The sequence below is a fragment of the Giraffa tippelskirchi genome, chromosome 5, assembly GCF_054371585.1.
Source record: "Giraffa tippelskirchi isolate mGirTip1 chromosome 5, T2T-mGirTip1v1.2.pri, whole genome shotgun sequence".
In the NCBI taxonomy this organism is placed as follows: domain Eukaryota; kingdom Metazoa; phylum Chordata; class Mammalia; order Artiodactyla; family Giraffidae; genus Giraffa; species Giraffa tippelskirchi.
In genome coordinates, this window is record NC_137279.1 from 14,478,451 (window position 1) to 14,496,723 (window position 18,273).

The window sequence follows — 18,273 nt, forward strand, 5'->3', positions numbered from 1 at the left end:
TGTGGCTCAGCTGGTAAAGAATCCGCCTGCAATTCAGGAGACCTGGGTTCGATCCCTGGGTTGGGAAGATCCCCTGGAGAAAAGAGAGGCTACCTATTCCAGTATTCTGGCCTGGAGAATTCCATGGACTGTGTAGTCCATGGGGTCACAAAGAGTCGGACATGACTGAGTGACTTTCACTTCACATACTTTACTTCCTTGATGGTTCCACTTTCTTAAACTTTATTATGCATAATTAGTTTGAGAAATCCATTGCTTTTCTTTTTTTTTTTTTTTAAGATTTTTTTTGATGTGGACCATTTTAAAGCCTTCATTAAATTTGTTACAACATTGCTTCTGTTTCATGTTTTGGTTTTTTGGCTCTGAGGCATGTGAGATCTTAGCTCCCCAGCCAGGGATGGAACCCTCACCCTCTACTGCTGAAGGTGAAGTCCCAATCACTGAATGGCTAGGAAAGTGCCACATTGCTTTTCGATGGAAGGAATTTTTATTTGCTTCAACTTTTATATTATAACTTTAAAGCAGCAGATAAGCTACCAAATTTTATAACAATTAAGATTTAAGTTCAAACAACTGAATTTTAAATAATCCCAGATGATTATATAATCAAAAAGAGATGTTCTTAATTGCACTTTTAAAATATTTCCTTCAGATTTTTAATGATTTAGTGATTTGCATACATTTTAGTGGCAAACTTAGAAGGTCTTATATATAATACACCTTCTATCTTCTTGATGTCTCTTGATTTTCTTCATGTGGTCTCTTCAAGTAGCCATAAAGATCTAATATGTTGTATTATTTGTCTTTGTGATAATCTAGCCTTGGGCTTTGAGATTCTCTCTTAAGGTGAGGCCCTTGATTTACCATTTTTACACATCTTGTGGGTTTCCTACTCCTTAATCCACTCCAGTTGACAGCTCAAAACCACTTCCTCTTTAAAGTTTGCCTCATTTCCTGTCCATTCATTTCCCTGGCTTTGGTTGGCAGGTGTTATTTATTTAAAACCTTAACAACAAATATATATAGATATTTTTTTTCTAGCCCTGGGTGACTGAGACAAGACTTTCATCTCTTTCCCTCCTAAAGGAAGTTCCTTCAATCTGGAAATTATTTTTGATTGTATTTGGTTAAAAAACTTTTTTTTGGTTATTGTTTAGTGGTGTTTTATTTGTTTGTTTATCTGGAGATTTTTAAAAAGCCTGTGACTCATAGAAGGCATTGTGTATACAGATATATTTTCTACTCATTACCTAGGATGTCTGCAGATTTTCCCCCTCCCCAGGGAGTCAATATGCAGCTGTTCTTTATTTCTCACCTGTTGTCATTACCCAAATATAGACAAGCCCAAAGCACCATAGAAACCCTTCATGGAAAACAGCAGGACAGATGACAGAGGAACTCACTTCTTTTCTTCCTAAAGGTCTCTCTTTTAAAATTATTGCCACAATAAATTTGAGTTTGTTTTTCCAAGAAGCTGTGAATTTCTAATATCCATACTGTTTAAACTTGATCTCCCTCCCCCTCTCCTTCATACTAAGTGGGATTAAATCACCTAAGTATTGTTATTCAGTTGCTCAGTCGTGTCTGACTCTTTGGGACCCTATGGACTGCAGCACGCCAGTCTTCCCTGTCCTTCACCGTCTCCCGGAGTTTGCTCAAACTCATGTCCATTGAGTCGATGATACCATCCAACCATCTCATCCTCTGTTGCCTCCTTCTCCTCCTACCCTCAGTCTTTCCCAGCATCAGGGTCTTTGAGGCTGGCCAAAAAGTTCATTCATGCTTTTCTCTAAGAACTTTCAGAAAAACCCCAACAACCTTTTTGGCCAACCCAATATTTTGGTGCCACCCAAGCATAGTCTTAATGTAAATTTCCACGTCACAACTTTCTTTGTAAATGTGTAGCTTTCTTTGATGATTTGTTCCCAGTGGAACAGTAAGCTTCAGATCAGATTTGGGGAAAAAGAATAAAATGCTCCCTCTGTGAGCTCCTCTTCTGCAGCCCCATGCTGCTGGGAGCAAATGAGATGAATTCATCAGGAGGTCACCACAGTCCAGTGTGTACCAGCTATCTAAACACAGATTATTGATTTTTTTTTTTTTACAATTTGTCTCATACTTAATCCTAACATAGCTAAACAATTTGCTTTCGGATGACTCTTTCTGACAAAGTATTATTTAATGAAGGCTTCCTGGTTCTCTAATGAAGGAAAAATAAACCCAAAGTATGTAAGAAAGAGAACAGTTTTGAAATGGCACTTTCTAAAGAATTCTAGAGGTACTTACAAGTCTAAATGTTGGTGTGCATATTCCATTTGTTTGCCAAATTAATTTTCTACCTGCTTTTTCGTTAGTCTTATGGTGGTGGATGTTGGGAAAATGGGCAGAAAATGCATTCAATATAAAGCTAATATTTACAATATCAACTCCCCAGATATTTATTGAGGCATACCACATGCCTGGCAGTAACCCCTCTAGGCTCTCAGGGCTTTTCCCTGAGCTGCTGTGCTGGTGAGAGGGGAAAAGTGAAAGTGAAAGTCATTCAGTTGTGTCCAACTCTTTGCAACCCTATGGACTATACAGTCTATGGAATTCTCCAGGCCAGAATACTGGAGTGGGTAGCCTTTCCCTTCTCCAGGGGATCTTTCCAACCCAGGGATTGAACTCAGGTCTCCTGGATTGCAGGTGGATTCTTTACCAACCTGAGCTATGAGGGAAGCCCAGTGAGAGAGGGGATGTAAACAATTAACTACACTACGGTGTACTACAGTGGAAAAGGGAAAACTGGGGGTTCAGCTTGGGTTGTAAATATACAAGAGGGAGAAATTAATTCTGACTGAAGTGGTAGGTGAAGGGAAGTCAGGAGAAGCTTCAGGGTACGTTTCCAATTTGACTTTGAGGATGTTTGGGAGTGTGGACCTATGGGTGAGAGCAAATGGTAGAGGCACAGGGTCAGAGATGTGCATGCCCCAACAACAGTGCAGAGCATGGCATGGCCATTGCACGCTGTGCTCTGTGGATAGAAGACAGCCTGGAGAGGTGGACTGGGGACAACTTGAGAAGAGCCTGAAGAGCCCAAGATAGTTTATACAAGGGGAGGGATCTGATCAGTCATGCACTTTTCACGATGTTGCCTTTGCTGGTGGTGTGAAACACAGATTTGAAAAGGGAGAGATCAGAGGGAGGAAACAAGATAAAAACCCAGAAATTGTTCTTGCCAGGGACTAGAGTCTAGACAGTCCCTGATAGGAGAGCTGAAACTGAGAGCAATTTCTGAGGTCAAACAGCAGAATTTGATGTCTGTGACACCAAAGAGGGAAAAGATGGCTGAGATTTCTACAGCAGGCACCCAGGTAGTGGCGGATCTGTTAAGTAAGAGAGGAAGCCAATTTGAAGTGCCTCTACCAACATCCACGTGGTGTATTTAGGAGGAGACAGCTGGAAATATATAGCAGTGTTCAGGAGAGGGTGGGATGATGGACACACACGTGGGAGTCATCAAGGCATGTAGCCTGTGGGTTGGGGTTGTGTTTCTAAGGGGGAAAGTGGCTGATTGAGAAGGACATAGGAGGTGATGGATCTGGAAGCGGATTTTTTTGCTTTGGTTTGTTTTTGTTTCAGGACTTGCGCACATTTGTGGGCTTAGAGGTAAAAACCAGTGGAGAGGAAGATAATGACAATCCAAGAAAAAGGACATAGTTTATGGGGTAAGAGTTTGAAGGAAGAAGTTGGGAATGTCTTCCTTTGAGATAGGCAGGCAGGAAGAAAGTATATTTGACAATGAGATGAACTTGGAAGTGGATAGGAGAGAATAACACTTGTTATCTCTATTTTCTTAAAAGAGGAAGTCTGAGAATAAAGGAAATTGGAGGAGGGAGTGAGGATACTGATGAAGAGGCAATAGCTGCTGTGGAGAGCAGACGAGGCAATGGTGGTGGTGGTGGTGGTTTAGTTGCTAAGTCGTGTCCAACTGTTGCGACCCTGTGGACTGTAGCCTGTCAGGCTTCTCTGCCGTGGAATTCTCCAGGCAAGAATACTGGAGTGGGTTGCCATTTTCTTCTCCAGGGGGTCTCCCTGACCCAGGGATCGAACCTGGGTCTCCTGCATCGCAGGCAGATTCTTTACCAACTGAGCTATGAGGGAAGCCCCGAAGAGGCAATAACCACTGATAAGAAAAGGTTTGCTGAATAGTAATGGGTCCAGACCAGACTGGAGCTCATTTTTTTGTGTGCTGAAGCTAAATGTGCATGGCTTTGTGATGTCCTCTGTACTGCTGAGAAGCCTGCAAGAAGCAGCCGGGAAACTGGGCAGAGGAGTTGATCCAGGGCTGCACATGGATGCGGCAGATTTTTGAAGTTAGTTAGGAGTAAGGAAATAAAAGATACTCTTGACTGTGGTATTAGAGTGGTATCCCAGAGCTCTAGGACAGGTAGTGCAGGAAGCTGAGCTTGGAGGCAGCTAGGGGTTGGGAGACTCAGGAGGGGCAAGTGCCTGAGGGGCCAGAGGTGAATAGTAAAATATTCGGCTTAAAGGAAAAAAAGAGAAGGACTTCCCTGGCAGTCCAGTGGTTAAGATTTCACCTTCCAATGCAAGGGGAGCACGAGTTCAGTCTCTTGTTGGAAGCTAAGATCCCACATGCTTTGAGGCCAAAAAAACCAAAAAGAAAAAAAACCCAATCCCATAACACATAAGCAATATTGTAGCACAGTCAATAAAGATTTTAAAAATGGTCCACATCAAAAAATAAAAGAGAGAGAGAGAAGAGTATGAATGAGGAAGAAGGAAGAGAGGATGTTGTGGGCAAAAGTGTGGTGTTTTCACACTTACCCAGATCATTCATATGTTCATTCATTCAGTAAAAATATATTTTTTGTTATATTATTATTACACAAAATATTTATATTTTATTATATTAGATGGAACAAAAATCTCCCAATCTTGGAAATTAAACATTTTAAAATTCCTTAGTTTAAAGCTTTAGACCAAATTATATATACTTTATTTGGTTTTTAACATGAATCAATTATTTAAAAGAGATAAAGAAGAATTAATGAATTGTTCTACACTTTTTCTCATAGCTAGGCTTTCTCCCATCTACTGTAGTAGTAAAAATTGAAATTTGCAGTTAGCCTAATGCTGTAATATACACATTACAATAAAACAAAATTTAAAATGGAAATTCAGGTGAAGTTCCCAACCTGAGTTTCTTTTATCTTTATACATATATATTTATTTACCTCATCGTAGCTTTCTTCTTCCTCTAATTACCATCTTTTATTCCCGTTTTCATGTATCCACTGTGAAGCAGACCCAACGGTATCTATTTATATGATTCCAGATCAGTCTGCTTGATGAGAAGAACCCACAGAGTCATAACAGACACATTTATTAGCTTATGATGTTTCTGCTTCTACAAGTAACAAACTTTTTTGTACTGTTTGTATCTTCTATTAGGAGAGCTTCAAATACTCTAAAAGAATGTCATTATGTTCTCTTAAGGAATGTAAATGAGCAGATTAATTCCACATATGCAAAATGGGAACGCTCACAGATTTCTATATTGAAATTTCAGAATTCCCTGTGGTGGTTATATAATATACTCCTTGAAGCAGCAGCAGATCTAGGACTGAACTAGAATGCAACCCATTTGCCAAAAAAGCCATCTTTTAATCCTACTGAGATCCTTCTTTTCTCTATTTCATGAAGTTAACAGCTTTGACATTAAAGAAGCTTTTTGTTATAAAAGATTTTTCTTTCTGCTTCTCTCCCCATCCCTTTTTTACATCTGTTTTTCAAGTTATCTGGGTGTTATAATGACACATTAGTAGTTTTCTCTTACCTCCCTATTCCAACTTCCTCCACCTAATTCCAAAATAATTTATCTCATCAAATAAAATCAAGATCATCCAGTCTTAAAGCAATCCATTAAGAGATCCTTGGCTTATATTGTTCTAGTCCTTTCTTTTTTTTTTTAATAGAGAAAATTGCATGTGACTACTTTTTAAAAAAACGGTGATAAGAGTTACATAATATAAAGCATACTATTTTAAGCATGTTTAACTGTACAGTTCAGTGGCATCAAGTACATTCACGTGGCTGTGCAACCCCACTGTCATCTGTCTCCTGAAGATTTCACCTTTCTGAACTGAAACCCTGTCCCCATTAAACACCATGTCTCCATTCTCCCTCCCCAGCACCTGCCCCCGGGCATCTACCAATGCACTTTCTGACTCATGAATTTGACTGTTCTAGGTACCTTATATAATCTATTCCTTTCCATTACAACAGACAAAGGAAAACTGATAAAGTGCCCTCAGCTTTCTGGAATATCCCCCACCCCAGAAGCACTACACTGTCTTACCATATGTCAGAGAGTTTTGAATTGGGTACTGTAAGGGTGGGGGAAAAAAAAAACAACTTTCTTCTACTGGCTTAAATTCAGTGGCTGGATTTGTGATTGAAAGTACAAAATCTCTAGCTTTTTCTTGAGTACATTCCAGTTCAGTAGGTCTGAGGTAGGAAGTGGAATTTTTTTTAAAAAATCAGGCAGCCGAGGAGAATCCTATGACCAGAGAGATGAAGGAAAACACTGAGATGTGTCGTTTTTACCCCCCTTTTGAGATGAAGATATGAAGGTTCTCTAGAGTTACGCTACTCAGCATGCTAGTCACTAGCCATGGTTGTTAAAGTTAACTACAAGTCACTGAAATATTATTCAGTTTCTCTGTCACACTAGCCACACATTTCAAGTAATCAACAGCCTCATGTGACTAGTAGCTATTGTACTACATAGAGCAGATGTAGGATATCTTCATCATGGCAATAATGTCTATTAAATGAGACTGCCCCAGAGATAAGTAACTTGCCTACGATCACATAACAAATAAGTTATGGAACCAAATTAATGGGTATTTGGATGCACACCTCTCAGAATTTTTGACCACTGTAAGTCCAGCCTCGTTCAGGAGGATCTGCTCAAGAAAGAGGTTGGAGGATCTGCTCAGTGCAGAGACTGAGCCGGCTTTCTCCAGAGATATCTGAAACCCCAGAAGTCTCTCATTTTGGGTGTTGGTTCTGAAACCAAATGAGGCCTTTGAGTGCTTGGTGTAAAACCTCAAATGGTGACATAGTTGGGGGACTGTGGACAGATGACAGCCACTAATATGACTGCACAATAAGTCAAATTTGCATCCATAGGAGCAGTCCACCTCTGATCTACATTCAGTCAACCACAGAAGTCCATCTTGCCCAAAAGAGAATCTCCTTTTAAAATGTTTCCCTTTTGCCAAGTGGAAGTAACAGTTTTTCTTCTCATATCTAGACAGTCCTTCATGTACTCCACATGCTTCAGTTATAAGTCAGTGATTTGGATTTAGGAAGGTTTTTTTTTTTTTTGTAGAAACAATGTTATAACTGTTAGCTTAGTTACCAGGCTGGCCAACAAAAATCTGCAATGATGAAAAGAAATAATGCACCTAAATAGTAATAAGGAAGTAGAAACACTGTTAGTTATATGTGACTGCCATTTACCACTCTTTTGTGAGATTATACAATATACATTCTAATATACATTCTTTCTTTAAAATTTATTTATTTTTAATTGAAGGATAATTGTTTTACAATATCATGCTGGTTTCTGCCATACATCAACACAAATCACCCATGGGTATACAGATATCACCTCCCTCTTGAACCTCCCCCCACCTCCCACCCTCTGATATACATTCTTGCACAAAAGGCACATATACAATGATTCTTTAGCACATTGCTTATACTAGACAGAGGAAACTAAGTATCCATCAGTAGAGGATTGAATAAACTGATGGTTCTAAACTTCATGTGCATCAGATTTACTTAGAGGACTTCCCAAAACACAGATTGCTGAGCCCCACCTCCAGAATTTCTGATTCAGTAGGTCTGAGGCTGGTCCTGAGAATCTGCATCTCTAACGAGTTTCTAAGTGATGCTGATGAGGCTGGTTTAGGGCCCACACTTCAAGAACCATCAAATTAAACAACTGGTTCATCCATGTAATGGAATACCATGTGCTGTGCTGTGCTTAGTTGCTCAGTCATGTCTGACTCGTCATGACCCCACGGGCTGTAGCCTGCCAAGCTCCTCTGTCGATGAAATTCTCCAAGCCAGAATACTGGAGTGGGTAGCCTTTTCCTTCTCCAGGGGATCTTCCCAACCTAGGGATCGAACCCAGGTCTCCCACATTGCAGACGGATTCTTTACCATCTGAGCCCCCAGGAAAGCCCATGCACAGGTTTAAAAAAGGAATAAGGAATGAGGATACTTTCTGTGTACCAGTATTGAAAAGTTTTCAGGATATGCTGTTAAATGAAAAGCAAGTTTCAAAACAGTGTATAAATATGCTAACCTTTGTGTAATAAATTGTTAAAAATAGGAGTATATACATACATACATGCACAGGAAAGATATATTAGAAACGAGTAAAAGTTATTGCATTTAAGAGATAGGCAGAAATGGAATGGACAAGAATGAGGTGGGAGGAATATATCTTAAAGTATACCTCTTTTTATCAGTTTTGTTTTTCAACTACTTGAATGTTGTCATTCATTGTTCAGTTGCTAAGTTATGTCTGACTCTTTGAGACCCCATGGACTGCAGCACACCAGGCTTCCTTATCCTTCACTGCTGCTGCTGCTAAGTTGCTTCAGTCGTGTCCGACTCTGTGAGACCCCATAGACAGCAACCCACCAGGCTCCCCCGTCCCTGGGATTATCCAGGCAAGAATACTGGAGTAGGTTGCCATTTCCTTCTCTAACACATCAAAGTGAAAAGGGAAAGTGAAGTCGCTTAGTCATGTCCGACTCTTCGCGACCTCATGGACTGCAGCCTACCAGGCTCCTCCGTCCATGGGATTTTCCAGGCAAGAGTACTGGAGTGGGATGCCATTGCCTTCTCCGTATCCTTCGCTACCTCCCGGAATTTGCTCAAACTCATGTCCGTTGAGTCGGTGATGCTATCTAACCATCTCATCCTCTACCGCCCCCTTCTCTTCTTGCCCTTAATCTCTCCCATCTTGAATACTTGAATATTACCTATTTAATTAAACACAATTAAAAATAAAATGAGTGAAAGATAAAGAAATCATTCAAGGCCAATGATTCCCAATAGGAGCTAGAAGGGCCATTTCACAATTTTCAATGGCATTTTTTCAAATATTTGCTACTAATTATTGAGGGCTTATAATGTACCAGGCACTTTGCCAGGTGTTTCACATGAGTTATTCCTTTGATTCTCAGAATTCTATTTCTGAGATGTGCAGGATTCAAAACAACTCAATTTCTACTTTCTCCTGAACTATAAGCATTTTTTCTCTGCTTTAACGTACACATCTGTAAAATAGGTATATAATTAATAACATAGGTATATAATTCAATAACATAAAGGGTTTAGGATGCTAACTATTATTATTTCCTTAGTGCTCATATACTTTTTTGAAACATGGCTTTATCTCTTCCTGTACACTTCCATCAGCACCTTGCTATCATACATTCTGCACTTAGGAGGGTGGAGCAAGGATCCCTCCTATGGGTCTCTCTAGGCTCAAGGATATCGTTTTGGGAGATATCTAGCTGTACAACAGCAGGGCCCTACACCTCCATATAGTGTCTAAGGTAGTGGAAAGTTTGTAGCAGATAAATTCTCACCGTCTCTACGCCACTCACCGAAAACCTAAAAACTCTTAAAGGGTCCAATCAAATATTCCTCTTTCATGAAGCTAGAAACCATGTTTTTGATGCTTTTCTTTTAATGCTTCTCATTGCCTTATGTCATAATCATTTGAATATAACTATGGGTGCTCCTGGAGAAGGAAATAGCTCCTACTCCAGTATTGTTGCTTGGGAAATCTCATGGACAGAGGAGCCTGGTGGGTTGCAGTCCATGGAGTCGCAAGAGTTGGACATGACTTAATGTCTAAACAACAACAGCAACAACACCTGTCATTTCTTTTTTGTAGGTTGTATGCTCCTTGACCTCATGGACTCTTGCTTGACTTTAACAGTTGTTGAACTTGGAAAGGACCTTAAATGTAAAAGGAGCTAATTATTTGTTGGATTGCATTGGAGAGCCAATTGCAAGTGTAAACTGCAATTACTCTTTAGCCTGCTTTGGCATTAGCACCACAACATCTACCCCCTTTTTTTTTGAAGTTATTTTGCCTTTCATACTTTGTTTTCATCTATTATCTGCCAGCCCCCCATATCATATTATTCTATTAAAATAGAAAAATTAGGAAAAAGCACTGTATATTGTAGTATTGATATTTCTATTGTATTGAATACCTATCTATTTCCATGGAAACTGCTTTCAATCCTGAATTTTCCTAGATCTCTTAATTAAGAAAAGAATACATTGCAGTGGCTACAAAAATTATTTTAAAATGAAGAGTTTTGAGAAAATGTACAGAGATTCAAACTGAATAACACTAATTTAATGAACTCTTAATGAATCACAAATCTTAGAGTTTTAATTTGATACTGAACTAATTACAGATGGGGTGAAATGCAAACAAACCCAATTTACTCTATCCATATATTTTCCATATCTGTTGAACAGGAACATAAAAACATTTTCTAAACTGATATAGCTCATTTGATTTAATTCCCACATAGAATTAAAATGTGACTTCATGTTGGGATTTAATCAACTTTAGAGTGTGAACTGTGTGTGAAGTGTGAATGAGAATTTTTAAACTTTCGGCAGAAGATATGATTGAGTATATCGAAAATGCAAGATAATTTAAAGATAAATTAATTGAAGAGTTTAAAAAAGTTCCTGGATATAGGTCAAACATTTAAAAGTTGAGCTAGTAATAACCAATTAGAAAATGTAAAAGAAAAAAATTCTATTCATTAAATAGCAAGAAAAATCTATATGAAATTGGGATTTGGAAATAAATCTAACAAAGATGTGCAAAAAAGTTTATGAATAAAAGTGACAAAATATTATCAAAGAACATTAAAGAAGACTTGAATAAATGAAGAATTATGCCATGCTAATGAGTGGAAACAGAGCTTCTGCCTAGGATAGTCACAATATGAGATGTGTGGTTAAGGTCCTGCATCCCAGGAAAGAACAGCTTTCTTGTAGGAATACTAGGGCCTTCCCTGGTGGCCCACTCAGTAAAGAATCCACCTGCAATGCAGGAGACTCGGGTTCAATCCCCAGATTGGGAAGATCTCCTGGGGAAGGAAATGGCTAGAATACTGGAGTGGGTAATCCAGTGAGTACTCCAGTATTAGGCCTAGTAAATCCCATGGACAGAGGAGCCTGGTGGGCTACAGTCCATGGGGTCACAAAGAATCTGACACAGCTAAGCAATAACAACAAATAGAGAAGGGACAAGAGGAACAAGAAAAACTTTGTTGAAGACATTTCAGATATCCTACGGATGATGGGGTTGGTTCATAGCAGTACCCTTTAACCTTGGTTTGGTACAAAACAGATTCCTAGTCAGTAGACAAGATCTACCTAATTAGCGCATTTCCCAGGAAGCTTTATGGTATTAGCCAGCAGAGACAGCAGCTTTAATTGAGACAGTGATACCACTTAATTGGAACACCTTAATGAGATTAAGGGGTACTCAGATAAGGTCAACTTGTTTTCCCTGTGCCCAGAGCTTTGCTGGATCTCTGCCTTCTGGCTGGCAACCCCTGCCAATTGGATAAAGCTGAGCCAAATGCTTTTACTGTCCTTCAAAAATCACTTAAGGGAATATTTTAAATATAGACTTCATGTATTTCAGAGAGTATTCTGAAACACATTGGCATGCAGACTCTACTGATAAATTCAGAACTCATTACACTGAAGCCCTAGAGGTTTGCATTGCTTTTAACATGTTGACCCAACAGTTTAATATACATTAAATGAAATAAGGTCTGATGTTGAAGCTGAAGCTCCAATACTTTGGCCACCTCATGCGAAGGGTTGACTCATTGGAAAAGACCCTAATGCTGGGTAGGATTGGGGGCGGGAGGAGAAGGGGACAACAGAGGATGAGATGGTTGGATGGCATCACCGACTCGATGAACGTGGGTTTGGGTAGACTCCGGGAGTTGGTGATGGACAGAGAGGCCTGGAGTGCTGCAATTCATGGGGTCGCAGAGAGTCGGACACGACTGAGCGACTGAACTGAACTGAACTGAACTGAAATGAAATGAAATAAATTGATAATTATGCTGGGACTCAATAATGTATTTCAATCGACTATATCTTTATTAGTCAGGGTGAGAAAGAGAGAGAGACAGGAGAGATGTTTTAAATAAGGAATTGACTCACTGCGATTCTGGAGGCTAACAGGTCCCAAGATCTGAGGTCAGAGAACGAGAGCTGATGGTGGAGCTCCAGTCTGAAAGTCAGCCTTGAGAGCCAGGATGAGGTGATGTTTCAATGTAAGACCAGGGGCTGGCAAACACCAGTGTCCCAGCTCAAGACTGTCAGGCTGGAGGAAATTGCCTCTTACTCAGCCTTTTTGTTCTATTCAGGTCTTTAACTGAATGGATGAGGCCCACTCACATTGGGGAGGACAATGGTCACGAGTCAGTTTACTCAGTTTAGTATTTATACAAATACTAACCTCATCCAGAAGCACTCTCAAAGGCACCCTCCTGAATGATGTTTGAACATATACCTGGACATCTCACAGCCCACTAAAGCTGGCACATAAAATTAACCATAAAAACATCTTTTTACCTCAATTTAATATCATTTCACAAAGCTTCATGACAATGTGGTTTTTATTACAAAAGAGTACTTAACATTAGTCAAAATGAAATGCTTGAATTCCTCCATAAAAATCAGTGTAGTATTAGTAGAGAGAAAAACTCTGCTAAAAACACTGACAAAGATTTTTGTAAATTTTCATGTGTGCTATTACTTACTAGTTTTGTGATCATGGGTCAATTAATTTCTTGATCTGTAAATAGGCAAAGGTTGGAAATGACCGTTATGATCCCATCCACCTCTAGAAGTCTATAACCTTCAGTCTTTTCATCACTGTATGGAAGTTGGAATGTTGTTGACATTGGCATGTCTGTGCTACGGTCCAGATGAACTCAAATCCCTTTTGTGGGTGAAAGGTAGTCTCAGTTATCTACAGTTCTATGTCATATTTCATCCCCTTGGTGCATATAATGCTAGTTTAGAACAAGGGGATTATCTGTAAGGCTTGGCCTCCAAGCAGAGCTAATTTTATAAGGTTCTACCATGTTTATTAAGCGCCATGAGAACTCACTTTATGAAAGAGCGATTCCCATAGAAAAATGGGTGATTTAAATAACCTAGTACTAAAAAAATATAACCTGGTTCTATCTCAATAGTACTGTTGGGGTTTTTGGTGGAGTTTTTCTGTTTCTGTTTTTAGAGCATCACATGCAATAGCTTTTAGTTAATTTTTCACTGGTGTACATTACTCAAGAATTTTCAAATTTAGTGATTAGCTGATACACTGGCTGGCAATCGTTAGGTTGGCAAAAAAGCAAAATTGGAAGTGTTTGAGCTATCATCAAGAAAATTGTATTCAGAGGACCCAATGCTTGACTGAATCAAGTGGACAGGAGTCAGAACCATTTTGGCAGTTTTGAAATTCATGTGAGGCTAAGAAAGAACATGCTAAAATAGTTTTCCATAATGAGTACTTTATCTGCCTTGTAAATAGTTTCAAAAAGTCATGAATGTTGAAAATATTGAATAGTTTACGAAGTTTTCCTGAACTTTCCCAAACCTACCAATGCCACCTTTAATTTTCTAGCAGAGCCCCCTCCTTATTGTTACCTATCTTTTCAGACTAACAAAACACAAGCATATCTGTGTCTCAGACATAGTTTTCTACCATCTTTTTTTATATTAATGGCATAGATTCTTGAAGAGAAGAAGTAAAACCTGTAACAGAAGGCATTTCAGACAAAAATCATTCTGTGCAGGAAGAAGAAAAGTGGAATAAAATGAAAAATAGAGGACATAGGTAGGAAAATAAAACAGAATCTGGACGAGACACCGGAGAACCTTCTGGAAGGGGAAATCACTTAGCGACATTCCTAAGCTTGTTGTCTGGTTAAAGTCTGGCCTGACTTCTTTTAATGTGCATGCTGTGTTTATTTGCATGGTTGAAGTCTCAAAGAAAATATTATTTTCAGGATTTTGGAATAATCTGAGAGCCTCTGATAAAATATGTGCATAAAATTAATAACCATAATTAGACTCAAAAAGAGCAAAGGGAATTTTCATTTTTTTAGTTTCTTCATTTTAGTTTTATATTTTCTTCAAGGTTGTTTAATGGGTGAAATATTAGTATTCTTCATGAATTCATAATTTTGTGATGCTTTCTGAAAAAGTAGCTGGGTCAGATTGGCTTAATATTCTTTTTCACACTCTTTTCTCTCCTTTTTGTTAAAAAAAATTGCCAATCTGCATCTTCCTTAGGGGAGATTAGATAGTTTAGAGAAGTGGCAAAATAAACAAGATTTGTTCTCATCAAATGTGTCATGAGGAAATTGGAGGCATGCTGTGAAGTAATGGCAAAATAATCTTTAAAATTTCCAAGCGCTTTTCCCAAATGAAATGGAAGAAAATTTAAAGTTATCGTCCATCTAATTATGATTTAAAAAAAATGTGTGCATACAAGTATGGGCATATATTTATTTTTCTAACACTATGATTGATTTCTTTCTCTAAAAAAGAGGAAACCAGACTTAAGATCCTACAGGTTCTCAAAAGCTATTCTCTGGAATAGCTGACTTCAGTAGGGTTTTTATTTTTCCATAGAGTAAGGTAGTGGGGGACTGTAACTTATAAAATGGTAGTGTTAAGGGCTTCCATGGCGGCTCAGATGGTAAAGCATCTGCCTGCAATGCAGGAGACCCAGGTTCAATCCCTGGGTTAGAAAGATACCCTGGAGAAGGAAATGGCAACCCACTCCAGTATTCTTGCCTGAAAAATTCCATGGACAGAGGAGCCTGGTGGGCTACAGTCCATGGGGTCGCAAAGAGTCAGACATGACTGAGCAACTTCACTTTCACTTTCCTCCCATAGATAGCCCCTCTCATTTTTCTCATACTAACCCGTCAAAGTATTGTTCTACTAAATAGTATTGTTCTGCTAAATATACAGTGCACATGGAAACCTTAATTTATTTCAGTGGCTGTGATCATTTGTAGAAAATACTGCTTTCACTTGTGCCTCACCAACTGGAGTTGGTGCCTGACCCCTTATCTAGCATCTGTTTGTACATGTGGATTCATTGAATGCCCTTAATGGGCTAAGCTTTGTGGCCATATTAAAGATATGGTGCCTCCTTTTAGAATAGGGATTGGAAAAAAAAAAATGAGAGTCTTTAACAGTCCAAGGGCAAGTACACGCAGAGTTTAGAATTTCTATGGGTGTAAGTTTTGGAAATGAGGAAACTATTCTTTGTTCCTAAGTATATCTGCTTTCTATCCATAGTCCGGGGAGGATTCTAGCAAGACTCATATGTTTAATATAAGCTCTTGAGAATGCAAATATGTGTTCTCTTCTGAATACATGAAGTAAATCACAGAGAACTTAAGTTAGTTTATGTGTCTCATTTTTAACTCAGAGTAGAGTTTCTGCCAGGTAGGATACAGGGACCTGCTGGCATCAATGCTGCCCGTGAAGAATTTTTGTAGTAGAGTCTAAGAAAACCTTTCACTCAAGTTCCAATAATAAATGTGCTTAAAAGATAAAACATCATTTAGTTCCATTATGGAGAATCCAATTTATCCTGATTCTCTAAGGCATTTCCTAGAAGAAAGAGAGAGTCTGTGGGCATTATTCTGTGTAATTAGCTTTTTGCACCTTGCATTGTGAATTGGGATTTCTGACTTTTTCACCCTATGGTGCAAAGTGATGGTGCTTAGAAACCTGAAACTAAAGCAGATGTTATAACTCATTAGTATTTTAACTTTTATAATCTGAGAAACTCTGGGGCAAATACTAGATATTATTATACTCTGTTTTATAAATATTAAAAATATTTTATTTTCAGAGGGACTTTTCTCATTCTCCCAAATTAATCTTCACCTGAAACCTCAACAGGTCTTACGAAGTGTGCCAAAGGCCTAGTTAACCCTTTTCTCATTCCTGAATTTGCCTCAGTTTCCAGGAAACAGCCACCTTGTTCAAAGGAACCTATTTTTTTTTTTTTTTTAATTTCTGCATTTTTCTGTTTCAAGTAACAATAGAAATGTAACATCTGAAAATTGTGATTTGGGAGGGTAATATAGGAAAAACCAAAGGTGAAATGTTAAGTAAATAAAACTGGATACAAAATGTTATAATCTCAACTATTTAAAAAATAATTGAAAAAAGGTAAGGAGATATAGCAAAAGTAATGTTTGGATTTTCTGTATCTTACTGTAACTCCTGAGCTCCTTTTCTCAAGGTAATTGAAACAGGACAGAATATGAATATTTCAGAGAAGATATTTTAATATGCCATAGTTGTTTTGATCCTGGGAATGATGGAGGAACTAGGAAAAATCCACGAGAAACAGTATTTTTCGAGGAAGAAAGCTATTGATAAAGGGTAAAATTGAGATAAATTACTTCAAGACTAGAATGTTGATAAAGAACCTTCTAGAATGAGAATATATACAAATTTGTCAGGTTCTTCAGACTTCATATAAGTTTTATCTAGGCCCTTGTATATTTCCCATTTCTATAAACTGGTCAAGAAAAACACACAAACCAAGAAAAGCTTTTATTTTCACGTAATTCCCCATATATAATTTCAGGGACAAAATTGATCTAAAAGCTTAAACAGAATTAACCCATAAGAGTCAGATTTTAAACAAAAGAATTATGCTATGAGAGTGCATTTTTATAAAGTTGCTTTATTCTTTTAAAGGGATTATATATGGTTATATATGGTTATATATGGTTGATATAATGAATATATCATTATATATAAATGGTTGGATAGCATCACCGACTCAGTGGACATGAACTTGGGCAAACTCTGGGAGATAGTGAGGGACAGGGAGGCCTGGGGTGCTGCAGTCCATGGGGTTGCAAAGAGTTGGACACAACTGAGTGACTGAACAACAATCATTATATACATACTCACAAAATTTACACAGCTGATGTGATACTGTTAACAAACTGGTACATGACACACATGGAACAGCTTAGCAGTCTGCTCACAATGTTAAAAACCACCACCAATGTAAAAAAACCCTTACAGAAGGACAGGATTTATTAAACATAATCTGTACCAAAGTCATAAGCACTATCTTTCTCTTCAGTCATTTTATCCAAGACAAAGATGGTGTGGACTGCTCAGCTGCTTGAGACTCCTCAGGTAGTGCCTTGCAGGCCTCTTCAGGAGGGGACGTGTCTGAGCTTTTTTTCATTACCTTCCTCGTCAACACTTTCCTGGTCAGTGTTGACATCTTCATAATCCTCCCCCCTGCTCCTGATTCTGTTCTTTCTGTTTCAGCAATTCTTCAGGCATGTCCTTTTCCTCTGTTACTCCATTGACCAGACCCAACAACTGGAAAAGGTTGCTACTGGCTAATCGAGGGCTCCTCATGGATTGTATGCTGTGTAAGAGTACGTGTGCGTTTGTGTGTGTGTGTGTGCATGTGTGTGTGTTCAGTCATGTCCAACTCTTTGCAATCCCATGGAGCCCTGCCAGGCTCCTCTGTCCATGGGATTTCCTAGGCAAGAATACTGGAATGGGTGGCCATTTCCCACTCCAGGTTACCTTCCTGACCCAGGAAGCCTGTGTAAGAATACATATTTTTAATAATAAGTAGTCAAACTGAGGAGAAGGCAATGGCAACTCACTCCAGTACTCTCACCTGGAGAATCCCGTGGACGGAGGAGCCTGGTGGGCTGCAGTCCATGGGGTCGCTAAGAGTCGGCCACAACCGAGCGACTTCACTTTCACTTTTCACTTTCATGCATTGGAGAAGGAAATGGCAACCCACTCCAGTGTTCTTGCCTGGAGAATCCCAGGGACGGGGGAGCCTGCTGGGCTGCCGTCTATGGGATCGCACAGAGTCAGACACGACTGAAGCGATTTAGCAGCAGCAGCAGCAACAGTCAGACTGAAAACTGGACCTTACTCCTTTCTTAGAGTACTGGCATAGGTTTCATGATTATGATGCACTATTTACTTAGCTATTCTTTCATTCATTCAACAAATATTTGCTGAGTACATAAATACAGTATATACTTGGAGGACAGATAAACTATATTAAATAGCTGTGGCAAAAGTGGT

The 18,273-nt window shown here is 38.9% G+C and overlaps 1 protein-coding gene and 1 non-coding gene across 2 annotated transcripts in view; one reads left to right on the plus strand and one right to left on the minus strand.

Annotated features, from left to right (window-relative positions):
• The window catches only part of NIBAN1 (niban apoptosis regulator 1), a 174,272-nt gene that overhangs the window by 50,434 nt on the left and 105,565 nt on the right, over positions 1-18,273 (plus strand). The window lies entirely within an intron of this gene.
• TRNAR-GCG (transfer RNA arginine (anticodon GCG)) lies at positions 4,071-4,143 on the minus strand. Its single transcript has one exon. It is a non-coding gene; the product is annotated as a tRNA-Arg (tRNA).